The following is an 11259-nucleotide window of genomic DNA, read 5'->3' as shown; positions in this document are numbered from 1 at the left end:
TGGGAGGGGCTGGTGGGACAGGGGATCCTCACGTTTGGGACTTGTCTCCTGACCATCCATCCCACCCCAATGCCCAGGGCCGCGCTGCCGGGGCCACGTGGAGCCAGGAGGGCTCGGTGCCACCGCAAGGAGCAGATGTCCCCGTGCAGGGACGCGTGGGCAGCAATTGGCTCCCATGGAAAGGAATGAAGCAACAGATTTCTCCTGCCGGAAAGATGAGCCTCCAATGTTCCCAGCCCAGGAAGGGAGATGGCAAGCGGGCTTTAACCCCCCTGCTACATGCTGCTGTGGGCTTTTAATGGCCAGAAGGGCACTTTGCCTCCCTGTATCACATCTCTTATGTCTGGGAAATTCCCAAATTGCAGCTTCATGGGTGGCAGAGTTTGGTTTGCTTCCAATCCTCCTTCCCCATAACAACCCCTGGTCCCATGGGAAGCACCTTGGTGGTCTTGCCAGGTGCCCAGGAAGGACTGGTGAGGGGGGTTGAAGATGAGGAGAGCTTCTGGGAGGGAAGACAGGGCCTTTTCTCCTCCTGCTGTGCTCCAAGGAAGCAGAGGTTGGCATGGCCATGCCATCTCTCCCACACGGTGGGCACCGGGGTGCTCGGTGCTGCAGCACCCAGGGCTGTTTGAGGGTCAGAGCCAGAAAGAAACCTCCCTCTTCACTCCCACGTCTTGTCCCCAACCATGCAGACTACTTTGTGATTCTGAACATTGTCTTAAACCATCCCCAAAGAGAAAGGGGAGGATGTTTATTGGCTTGCTGCTCCCCAAGGGGAAGGTTTGGAGGAGACAGGCGGGTCCCTGGACCCCATGGCAGACCCTGCCAGAAGGGGCTGGAGGGAATAATTTCACTTTTCAGCACATCCACCTTTAATTGGGTGTGATAATAATTGTATTGCTTGCTGGGATTTGTGAGGCTGAACTAATATTTGTAAAATGCTTTGCTATCCTCAGCTGAAAGGCAATCTAGAATGGCAAGCCCTGGTGTTATTCATATTTGGATAATCCAGAATTATTCATAAACAAAATCAAGATTATGCAAATATATTCATTAGTTCTCAGAATACCTCCAGGAAAACAGAGGAATTTGTCTTGTTAACAATTATATATTATGTAAGTGTGTGTCTAAGCACGCACAGACCCGCGCGCTGTCGGTGCTGGGGCACATTCGCCTGGGACTCATCCCAGGATCTCAGAGCACTGGAGAACAACGGCTTGGCCTGTGCAAAGCAGCCACCTCAATTTTGGGATACCCTGATGCCCCATGGCAAGTGACAGCACCTGGTGCAGTTCTGTGCGCCCTCCCCCTGGGTCCCACTGGCTGCTCTTCAGCTGAAACAGCAGAGCCACCCTCAGCATCCCCTCTGCACCCATCACAGACATCCCATGCACAAAACCCACCACCTAATTCTAGCCAAAACAGCCTTTCCTACCCAAACGCGAGGATTTTTATGGTACACACAGGGTCAGGAAGATGCAGAGTGGGATTTGGATGCAGCTTCCTTGCTCAGGACCTGCGCTTTTAACCCTGCATAAGCCCTCACCCCGATGCGAGTTTGGCTTTCTGCAGTGCAACGCAACCGTCTATTCGGGGTGTGCTGGGTAAGGGGAGATAAAGGTGCATTGAAAATACCGCATGGTTTAATTAATGCCACATGCCTTTCACTCTATAGGTTGTGTGGATTGTTAATTATTTTTATAAAGAAAATAATTAGTCCCAATCAAGGCAGAAGCTCTCCAGAATTACAGCTCATTAACTGCTCTCACATTTTTCTGTTCTATAAAAAGTCATGTGGTGCTGATGAAAATTATAGACCCTTGGAATCAGCATTAAATACAAATTCAGACAGTGTTACCATCCTATTACCATCAACCGCATCGACTTGGCTTCGGTAATTGCAGCTGGAGATGAAGTGCAGGGATTTCTGCTCTACACAATCTCTGAAAACAAGCACTCTGCCCATTAGTTTGCCGGAAACAATGTGACACCAAGCCCCGACTCTGCTAAGTACATCCCCGAGGAGGTGACAGCCACCAAGGAGAATGGGGAAAGCAAGGTGGCTTTTTTTAAGGGCTGCTCTGGTTCGGTTCAGCTCCAGTTGGCAGTGGAGGGCACAGGGCAGGGGGGATCGTGCAGGTCTGATGCTTGTCTAAATTAGAAAGATGAACCAGCTAACGATGCGGCAAATCTGTCCTACAGGATGGAGCAGCAAAGGCACCAGTTCAAAGGAAGAAAAGAGCTGGGAAATGCAGTGAGGACAAGGAGCAACCTTTTAGCCGTGGGATTATCCTTACAGGACGTGGTGAAAATGAGACGCAGAGGGATGCTCTTGTTGGGGATGCAGCAGCATCCCCAGGCATCTCCCTCTGGACCGTGCTGGTCCAGGCACTGTGCTGGGGCTGGCTCTATCGAACACCGCAGAGGCCTCACTCAAAGCCTAATTGAAAGAAATCACAGCACGTTAAAGGGAGTTCAGGTCAAATCAATATGGTGGGGAGGGTGAGTGGGGGGAGCAGGGCAGTGGCTGTGTCCCGGTGCTGGCTCTGCAGGCAAGGCACAGGCTGCAGCTGTGGGCTTTGCTGCCCGCTTTTCTGCTGCGGAAAGGCAAGGTGAGAGCCGCCATCCTCTGCTCTGCACAGGACAAACCCGGCGGCAACGCAGGGTGAGGGTTGGCAGCAGCGGCCTGTGGTGGGGAGGGAGCAGGGGAGCCGTGGGTCCGCAGGATCCTGCTTTTCAGTTTCCATTAATCAGGGATGGTTGTGCCTTCGGTGGCATTCGCAGCCCAGCAGTGCCGGCAGCCAGTGCTTTGGCCCATGAACCTCCACCGCAAAATTAACCCACCCATCCCCGCGGTGGCAGCTCCCGTGCTGAGCGCCTGCTCTTGAGCATCTGAGCCTGCTTGGAGGGATGGGGATGGGAAAATTGGGGAAAAAAAACCCTTCTGGGGAGCCCCCGAGGGCAATGGGGCAGTAGCTACTGCCACAAGGCAGCAAAGAGTGGGAGCCAAACCTGCCGTGGGCATGTGGTGCTGGGGGGGAGCCTTTAGCTGGGTCCCTGCAGGTGCTGAGAGGCTCCACACTGACGGCAAGGGCAGGGACAGGGCACAGCCACATGGCCCCAGCACACCCCAGGGCACTCGGTTTGTGTCTGGAGCACAAAAAGGCTGTGTCTGCCAGCCTGGACTCTCCAAAACATCAAAAACCCCTTCTAAAATATCTGAATGACATCCTTTGCCAGTGCTGGCTCCTGAACCCCAGTGGGAAATGTCTGAAAGAGCACAAGGACTTCTCCAGCCATGGGACAGAACAGGCAACTGAGTCCCCGCGTCTGGGGATGCCCCAGGGTCCTGGGGGAGATCCAGCCAACGTGTCTGATGTCCTGCAGAGCTCAGCCTCACACAGAGACCTCAGCATTCAGGGACACAGGGCTAGAGGAGGTCACCAGGAGATCACGTCCATCCCTGTGCATGACAGCCCATGCACTCCATCACTGTGGCAGGTCAGGTTGCAAAACACCCCATTTTGGTGATTAACCAGTGGCTCCCTTTGTTCCTTTCCCACTGGTAGTGCCCACCCAGACCCCAGCACACCTCCCTCTCCCCGGCGCTCGCCGTCCGCCTGCTTCCCCGCTCGGGTGGCCCCGCGCCATCGCCCTTCATTAACTCGGCCGGCGCGTGGCTGTCGGGCAGACAAAGGCAGGGCTGGGGCGGGCGGCTGTGCAGACAGATCACCGCCACCCAGCCCGTCCCATGCGGCAGGCAACACGCGGGCGCTGGGCTGTTTCTGTAGGGTTTTTTTCCTATATATTCCCAATCGCGGAGTTTTTTGGCAAACAAAACCCCATCCCTTGGAAGATGCAGTGCTGAACACACTTGTCTTGCTTCTTCCCATTGCCTGGCCATGCTCTGATAGAAGCAGGGGGAATTTGAAGAGGGCAAATGCTTTAGAGGCAATAGGTTCCCAAACTTAAACCACCAAGCTCGGGGGGAAATCAATCCAAAACCCTAATCACGCTCGATATGCCACGTTCATGGCCATCCCACCGAGGAGGGCTGCAACACTGGCTGCTGTGGATGGAGCAGTGGAGAATAAGTTATGAAGTATTTACGTATTTACACGTTGTTATACGTTGGTGTTATGTCTGCACTGCGTTGGCGGGCGGTCGGTTATACAGCAGCTCCAGCTGACCCACAGATTAATTCAGCAGGTGGTCTTTAACTGTGAAATCTCACTTAATGCAAAAATATTTCTCTTGCTGGGGAATAGCTAATTCTTCATCCCGACAGTAACGCGGCTAAAATCACCTCCTACCCTGCTCTCCTCCAGTCACACCCTGACACGCTCCCAAGTGCACGCAGGCACAGAGATAAATTCAGTATGACCAGACCATTGCCAAAGTGATGTCAGTTGAACTGGGATGATGCGCTGCTGGGAATCGGTGTTAATGGCAGAGAAATCCCATTTTGTCTTCACAGCCCATGGGTTGTGGGGCATTTTCAGCCACCCACACACGGTGTGGGCATCTGACCCCAGCCCTGGCATCACCAAGGTCTTTGCAGCCAGTACCACTGCATCGCAGCCTCCTCTGCCACCAGGGAATGAGACGGGAGGAGAGAACAGGACTCTGCCTGCGACCCCTCTGCACACCCAGGCACCTTGACCATGGCCTGGGAGACCCAGCTCAGCCTGAAACACCAATAGAGTTTTTCATACAGTTATTTTTCCCCCCACTTTAATTATTTTTAAGCCGTTCCTGCAGTTCCTGCTGCACTGGCAGGGAAAGCGCTCCCGCCGCGTGCGAAAAAACCCTGCTGTTTTAAACTCCCAGTGTTTGTCAGCGCTTTCGGCTCGAGTGGCTGATGGAGAAGTGGGTTTTGCAGCACCCAGTGCCCCGCAGAGAGTTGTGTGGTCTTTGCCAGGCAATGGCAGCACCAAGATGAGGGCACTGTGCCCGGCCATGCTGCCAGAGGTGGTGGTCCAGCCTGAGCATCCCCCCAGCATGTGCCCAATTCGCACCACACCAAAGCCCTGTTACGGGTGCTGTGACACTGGGATCCACTGTTCCTGCCAGATTTCACTGCCCTTTGCTGGGATGCCAAAGGGCTCCAATCCGGGCATCAAATCCAGCCCCGTTGTCTGGTGGCACTGCCAGGGATTGGAGCCAACGGAGGACCCAGGGGGCTGGGAGCCACGTGTGGGTCTCGGCAGAACCATGGGGTTGACCCATGGTCTCCTAACAGCAAAGAGCCCCAGAGCTGTACCAGGGGGCTGTGGCAAAGACCTGGCATCACCCGCAGGCGAAACGCGGGTGGGATTTGCTGGCCTGGGTCAGGCTTTGCAATGATGAAGAGGTTTCAGTGGCTGCAGGGAGAAAAGGGCGGTGGGGGGGGGAAGAGAAAAGGAAAGGGTGGTCATGCATGAAACTATTTCATTTCAGCGACGCGGGGCTTGCATTTGATAAGTTCATCTTACAGAAAAATGTACAGATAGAAAGGTTCACTTGCCAGACACAGAGCTGTGCGAAGGGATAAGAATGGGGATGAGCAGAAAAGGGCTCAGCTCCAGCCATAGCCTTCTGGAAGGAGAACTCTCCCAAGCCCAGGGACCCCAGGGGAGAGGGAGAACCCCCACACACAGCAAAGTGGGGTCTGCAGAGCCCCTTTCTGGGGACAAGCTGCTCCAGATAGTGGAGGCAGGATGCTGACAGCAGGGAGACACGAGCGGCCACAGGACTGCTCTTCTGGTGGGCAGAAGCTCTTAGCAATCCTTGGCATCGGGGTCATCACTGCTATTTATTAGTTAAATATTGAGGGAGGAATGTGACCGCCTGCCTCTCTGGGGATGGGAGACAAGCAGGGATGGGGGCTGGCCAGAGCCAGTGCTGCTACAGGGGTATCTGTCAGCTCCCCCCTGAGCAGGGCAGGGATGGCCCTGGCCCCGGCCCCAAAAACCCTGAACTGCCACATTTTGCTCCTGCCACTCTTTGGTACCTCTATGAAACAGTCTCACCCAAGTGGTGGGATGGTGCTGAACCTGGCACCCTGTGTTTCCCCACGAGGCACTGCAGACCTTCACTGAATGAGGGCCAGGTCATGCCCGTGTTCTTGCTGGTGAGTGCAGGAACTGGGGCCACGGGGGCAGATTTGAGCCCCCAGCAGAGCAGTAAAATAAACTTATACAGGTGGGAAATTGCCTGTCCTCCAAACCATGGTGTTTCCCACTGTCCTTCTGGTTTCCAGTCCCTTGGCACTGGTCTGGGGACAATCCTCAGCCCCACGCTTTTGGTGAAGGTGACAAAACGCTCCTGACCACAGCAGAGGCACAGTGGGTGTACCCAAAATCTCTAAGAAATCCCCATCCATGAGCTTGGGAGCCCTATAGGGGCTTCCAAAGGCCCCTTTCCCTCAGTCCTTAGGTGCTCGTGCACAGGTCGCCTGGCTGAGGCACCCATGAGTGCTGAGCCCGGCTGTGCAGCTCAGTGCTCACTGCACCCCCTCCAGCCTGGTTTGGGTCCATCCCACCAAGGTGTCAGCAGGGCCACCTCTCTGGAGAGAGAAGCGTCCCCCACCCCAGTGGCAAGATCAGCAGGGACACAGGCCCCAGCACTGGTCCAGCAGAGGCAGATGGATGGGGCCGGGGGGAAGGAGGAGGAGGATGAAGGCTCTGCAAACAACAGGGAGGGGGTCTCGCAGACATCCCCTCACTCTGCTCCCCCCAGCAGCTCCCAATCTGCCTAATTAGCTCTCCTCGCTCTGCTGTCCAGCTGGAGCTGCAGGGCAGGGGCGGACAAAAGCCTCCCTATTGACAGCCCCTCCGAGGTGGGGGCTTTTCTTCTCCCCCTCTGCTTTTTTTCATTTCAGGCCCCTCTCCCCCCAGCTTGGGCCAGGGCCATGGGCTCATTAGCGCTTGGGCTCGCTGGGAGCGGGAAGGGAGCAGATGGTGGCCAGGCGGCTGGCGAGGCCGGCCCTGCCACCGCCTCTGCTCGCAGAGCAGATGCCCAACCGACAAGAGGGAGGATTAACGGGAGCAGGGGGCCGTGGGTGGGGGCTGCCACCCCAGCAGCACACCCCAGTGCTGATGCTGCCAGCCCGCTGAAAATGAATGAGGATTGGGGTCACTGAAACATGGCTGGGAAGCCAGAGGTTGGGATAGGAGAGAGGAGGTCCCCAGTCCCTCAGGGATTCCCTGCTGGGCCGAAAGTCAGGGGGAAATGGCAGCCGCCTTCTGACCTTGCTGCGGGTACTGTGAGCCCCTGGCACTGCAGTGCCACAGCTGCTCCTGCCCAACCCCAGCCCAGCCAGGGGAACACGCTGTCCCCTTGTCCCAAGAGATTTTCAGCAGCAGCGCTCAGACCCATCTCCGAGATCACCCACGATGGCAAACCAGGCAGCGAAACTGCCTCCTCCTCCGTGCACAGCACATCCCAGGGGATTAAGGGTTAAAGCACAAATCCCCTGCGCTGCCCTGATGTGACCCACTTAGGCCATCTGGCAGGGCGGGATGCAGGAGCCTCCTTTCTCCTCACCCAGCATCACCCATCACCGGCTGCCCCTGGCGCCAATACTGGCACCCACAGATCCCAGACTCAGCGGTGCTCTTGCTTCCTGTGTAGAACTGGATTTTGGCTGAGTTTGGGGGTGCTGGCATGGGGCACCTTGTGCCACACTGCCATGTCATGGCTGGCAACATGGGAGCAGGGAACCCAAACACCCCAACAGGATCCCACAGCCCCCAGACTGTCACTAGCTCTGAGTCTCAGGGTGACATCTCCTGACCTGGCTGTCCCCAGCACCCACAGGTTCCCCGGCAGATGGGTGCACATGAAATATGCAGCAGCACTGGGAGAAGTCGGGCCGTCGAGTGCCAAGGGGCTCCCAGCCACCACGCCAGGGAAGAGATGCAAGCAAAAACCATGCCAAGATGGGGGAAACGGGGTCCCAGTCGCAGGGCCAGGGCTACAACACGGCCACAATCCCCATCCCCAGGGGCTGGGCTGAACCCGCGGCACCTTTAGCATGGGAGAGTTAAAGAGAATTGCAGTTCACAAGAGCTGAAGCCCCTCGCAGCAGCCATCGAGGAGGATCGCGGTGTACCTCCAGACCAGGGAGAGGGAATGAGGGCACGCTGGCTCAGCGGAGCGGCTTGGGGCAGGGTGGGGGGGTCCCTGTCCCTGAACCCATCCCTCCCAGCACACAAGCCCCTCAAACCACCCCAGGATTTTACATGCACTGGAGCAACCCCCCAAGCAAAGGCAAGCACAGGGCAGCCCCAGCCCTGCCCAGACTCCCTAAAACACTGGATCCCTCGCCCTTGGCCACAAAATCATGGCCCCAGGCTGCACAGCAAAGCTCTGCATGGGGAAAGGTTAATTGGAAAAGCCCCTTTCCCCATTGCCTCAGTTTTTCCTTTTACACTGCAAACTGGTCAATAATCCATTTACTTTGGCAGAGCCCTGCTGGGGGGGCCAGAGTACAACCCCCCCAGCCTGATAGGACCAGGAGGGAAGGGATTAATGTATTCTTTTGTTCCAGGTCGAACCCTGGCTTTAGCAGAGTTTTAACCCTCCAAACCTCCCAGGGAATTTAGATGGAAGAGGCTTTATCTCTGGGACCAGCAGCGAGGGACAAGGCACAGGGAAGAATTGGGAAAAAATAATCATCTGCCCCTGGAAGCCCAACTGCAGCCCCCCAAGGACTGAGCCCCCAGCCATGCCCAGGGCAACCTGTGGGGATAGATTTGGGCTCTGCCCACTGTGGGGGCTCCCGGCAGGATCCCCATGCTGCAGCTGAGCCCCTTGGCACCCCATGAGGGCAGAGGCTCAGCCAGCAAAACTGATGGGAAGATGGACAGAGCTGGCCTAGAAACCACACCATTGCCTCCGCCGCTGCGGGGAGCGCGGGGCCGGATCCAGGGCAGGGATCCGCGGCGTTTGCAGAGGAGCAGCTGTCAAGTGTGGGAGAAAACAGAAACCCAGATGGTCATTTAATTTTTCATTTGGCTAACTGGTCTCCCCGTCTCCTCTCTGGTGTGCTCTCTGCTCACTGGCACCGCAGTCATTTGCTCTTAAATTAGCCGGGAGCATCGTCAGGGAAGAAAGGCTGAGCCGAGCAGCAGCGCAGTGAAACCTTCAGGAAAAACAAACCCAGAGAGGAGCCAGGCATGGAGATGGCTGCGAGAGGAGCTGCCGCAAGCCGTGGGGCTCTGCTCCTGGCGGATGGGGCTATGAACCAGGCGCTGGCTCGGGGTGCTGGGGACATGGCTGTGTACCCTGGTGGGGACCCCTGCGAGGCACTGGGCAGTGAGATTGAGCATCTCCTGGGTGCGATCCTGCCAAGGCAGCAGCCTTGGACTCCTGGCAGAATCCTGTGCAATAGGAGCTGAGCCAGCAGCCAATGACAGGAGCCAGGGACTGCGCTGCTGCTGCTCCCCGAACCTTCAACTTTGCCCCCCGGGCAGCAAAGCCCCTCCAGGGGCAGGAGTGAGCACAAATACCCTGCAGACCCCAGGGACAGCCCTGCCAGGGCTGACCCCGCTCCACACCTGTAGCAAGGGCAGTGGCACCGCAGGGAATATTCCGGGGCCCTGGCTGGAGCCACACACTGCGAGGAGATAGAGCCAGGCTGCATCAACACAGGGATCCGGTGGCATCGCTGCCGGCTGCACAGAGCACACTCCAGCTCGGGGACCACGCCACACAGGATCGGCCAGTGTCAAGGTGCAAAACACGGCAAAGCCAAGCTGGCGGGGACGTTTTGCTGTGTGCCAAGAGCTCCTGACCCCTGCACAAAGGGATCCTCTCCTGCCAGAGCTGGCATTGCCAGTGAAACAGAGAGGTGCGTGGTGTTCGTTAACTTTTTAACGGAGCTGCAAACGCTCCCCGTTGCAGTGCTCAGCCCAACTGGGATGCCCCTGTGCATTGCTCCTGATACTTGGGCTTGCTGTATTTCCCCAATGCCCTCATTTGCTGCCGTATCACACCTCTGACCACGAGATGTTTAACAGCACGGCTCACTCGGGTGCATTCAGGCAGGAGGGAGCATGTGTGCGAGCCAGCCCCAACCCCGCCAACCACCCCTTTGGGTGCTGACTGTACCCCAATGCAGGGAGGGAGAAAGATGCAGTGGTTCATCTCCCACACAAAGGCTGGAGCCCTGCAAACACTGTCCGTGGAAAAGAGATTTTCTCTTCTCCTTCTCCTGGAAGCCAAAGCTGTGCCTTTCTCAATTGCCTACCCTGGTTAATGGCAGTCGGAGAGATAAGGAAAATTCGCACTCGGGCAGCTGGGTGGTGGGAGCAGAAGTGATCCCCCCCCACCATTGCATGATCAGCAGGACCCCTGTCCCCTTCCCTGCTGAAGCTCACAGCTTCACATCCGAAATGGCTCGCTTCCTGTGAGCTCCCCGCTTTTTAGCACAGGCTGAGCCCCTGACACCCAGCCCGCTGCAGAGCGACCCCTTCTCCTCTACGGACCCATCACCTTCATGAAACTTTGGGTTGTTCCCCACAGTGAGTGGGGAGCAGCCAGCAGCCGAAATACAAAGCAAAGAGAGAGGAGAACCAGAGAAAAGCCTCATTTCCTTACAAAAACGGCACAAAGGATATTTTTAACCACTATTGAGACAGTCAGCAAAATAAAACTGGTCTAAATTAGAGTGCATGCTGTTATGAGGAAGCCACAGAGACCCTTGCCCATGCGACAGCTTGGCTGTGCGGCTCAGGGGGTATGAGCAGCCCTCTTGCCTCATATCACAGGTTTTGGCTGTGGCTCTGCCTCTGGCATACGCAGAGGGCACTGACCTCCCCGGGGGCAGGAGAGACAGGGCAGGCAGGCATCAGATGTGCAAAGCCGAGACTGCTCAGCTTTGGGACCTGGGGGACAGCAGAGCCAGGGCTGCCCCAGTCCATGGCTGCATGCAGGCTCCTTGGATGGCCCTGGGGTGCACTGAATTCAGTGTCCAGCTGAATAGGGTTGGCTGTTCCCCTCCCCAGGCATCACCTTCCCAAGGGTTCCTTGCAAAGGAGCGATGCAGAGACAGACAACCAGCAGGACAGAGTCTGCATGGCAGGGATGGAGATGCCCACGCTCTCTGGCTGATGCGACCCCCCACCACTGCCCCTGCCACCCCATAGCCCAGCTAGCGCTTTCCTGTCCCCAAGCCCACTCCTCTCGGGAGGCAGCCAGCTCCCCAGCTCCAAGCATCATGGAGCCAAAGTTTCCCAATCCTGCTCCCTATCAGAGCACAGCACCCACCCGGGG

This window comes from Mesitornis unicolor, unplaced genomic scaffold, assembly GCF_000695765.1.
Source record: "Mesitornis unicolor isolate BGI_N332 unplaced genomic scaffold, ASM69576v1 scaffold28622, whole genome shotgun sequence".
NCBI classification, from domain to species: domain Eukaryota; kingdom Metazoa; phylum Chordata; class Aves; order Mesitornithiformes; family Mesitornithidae; genus Mesitornis; species Mesitornis unicolor.
The sequence above is the reverse complement of the archived record's forward strand: the minus strand, read 5'-3'. Positions refer to the sequence as shown.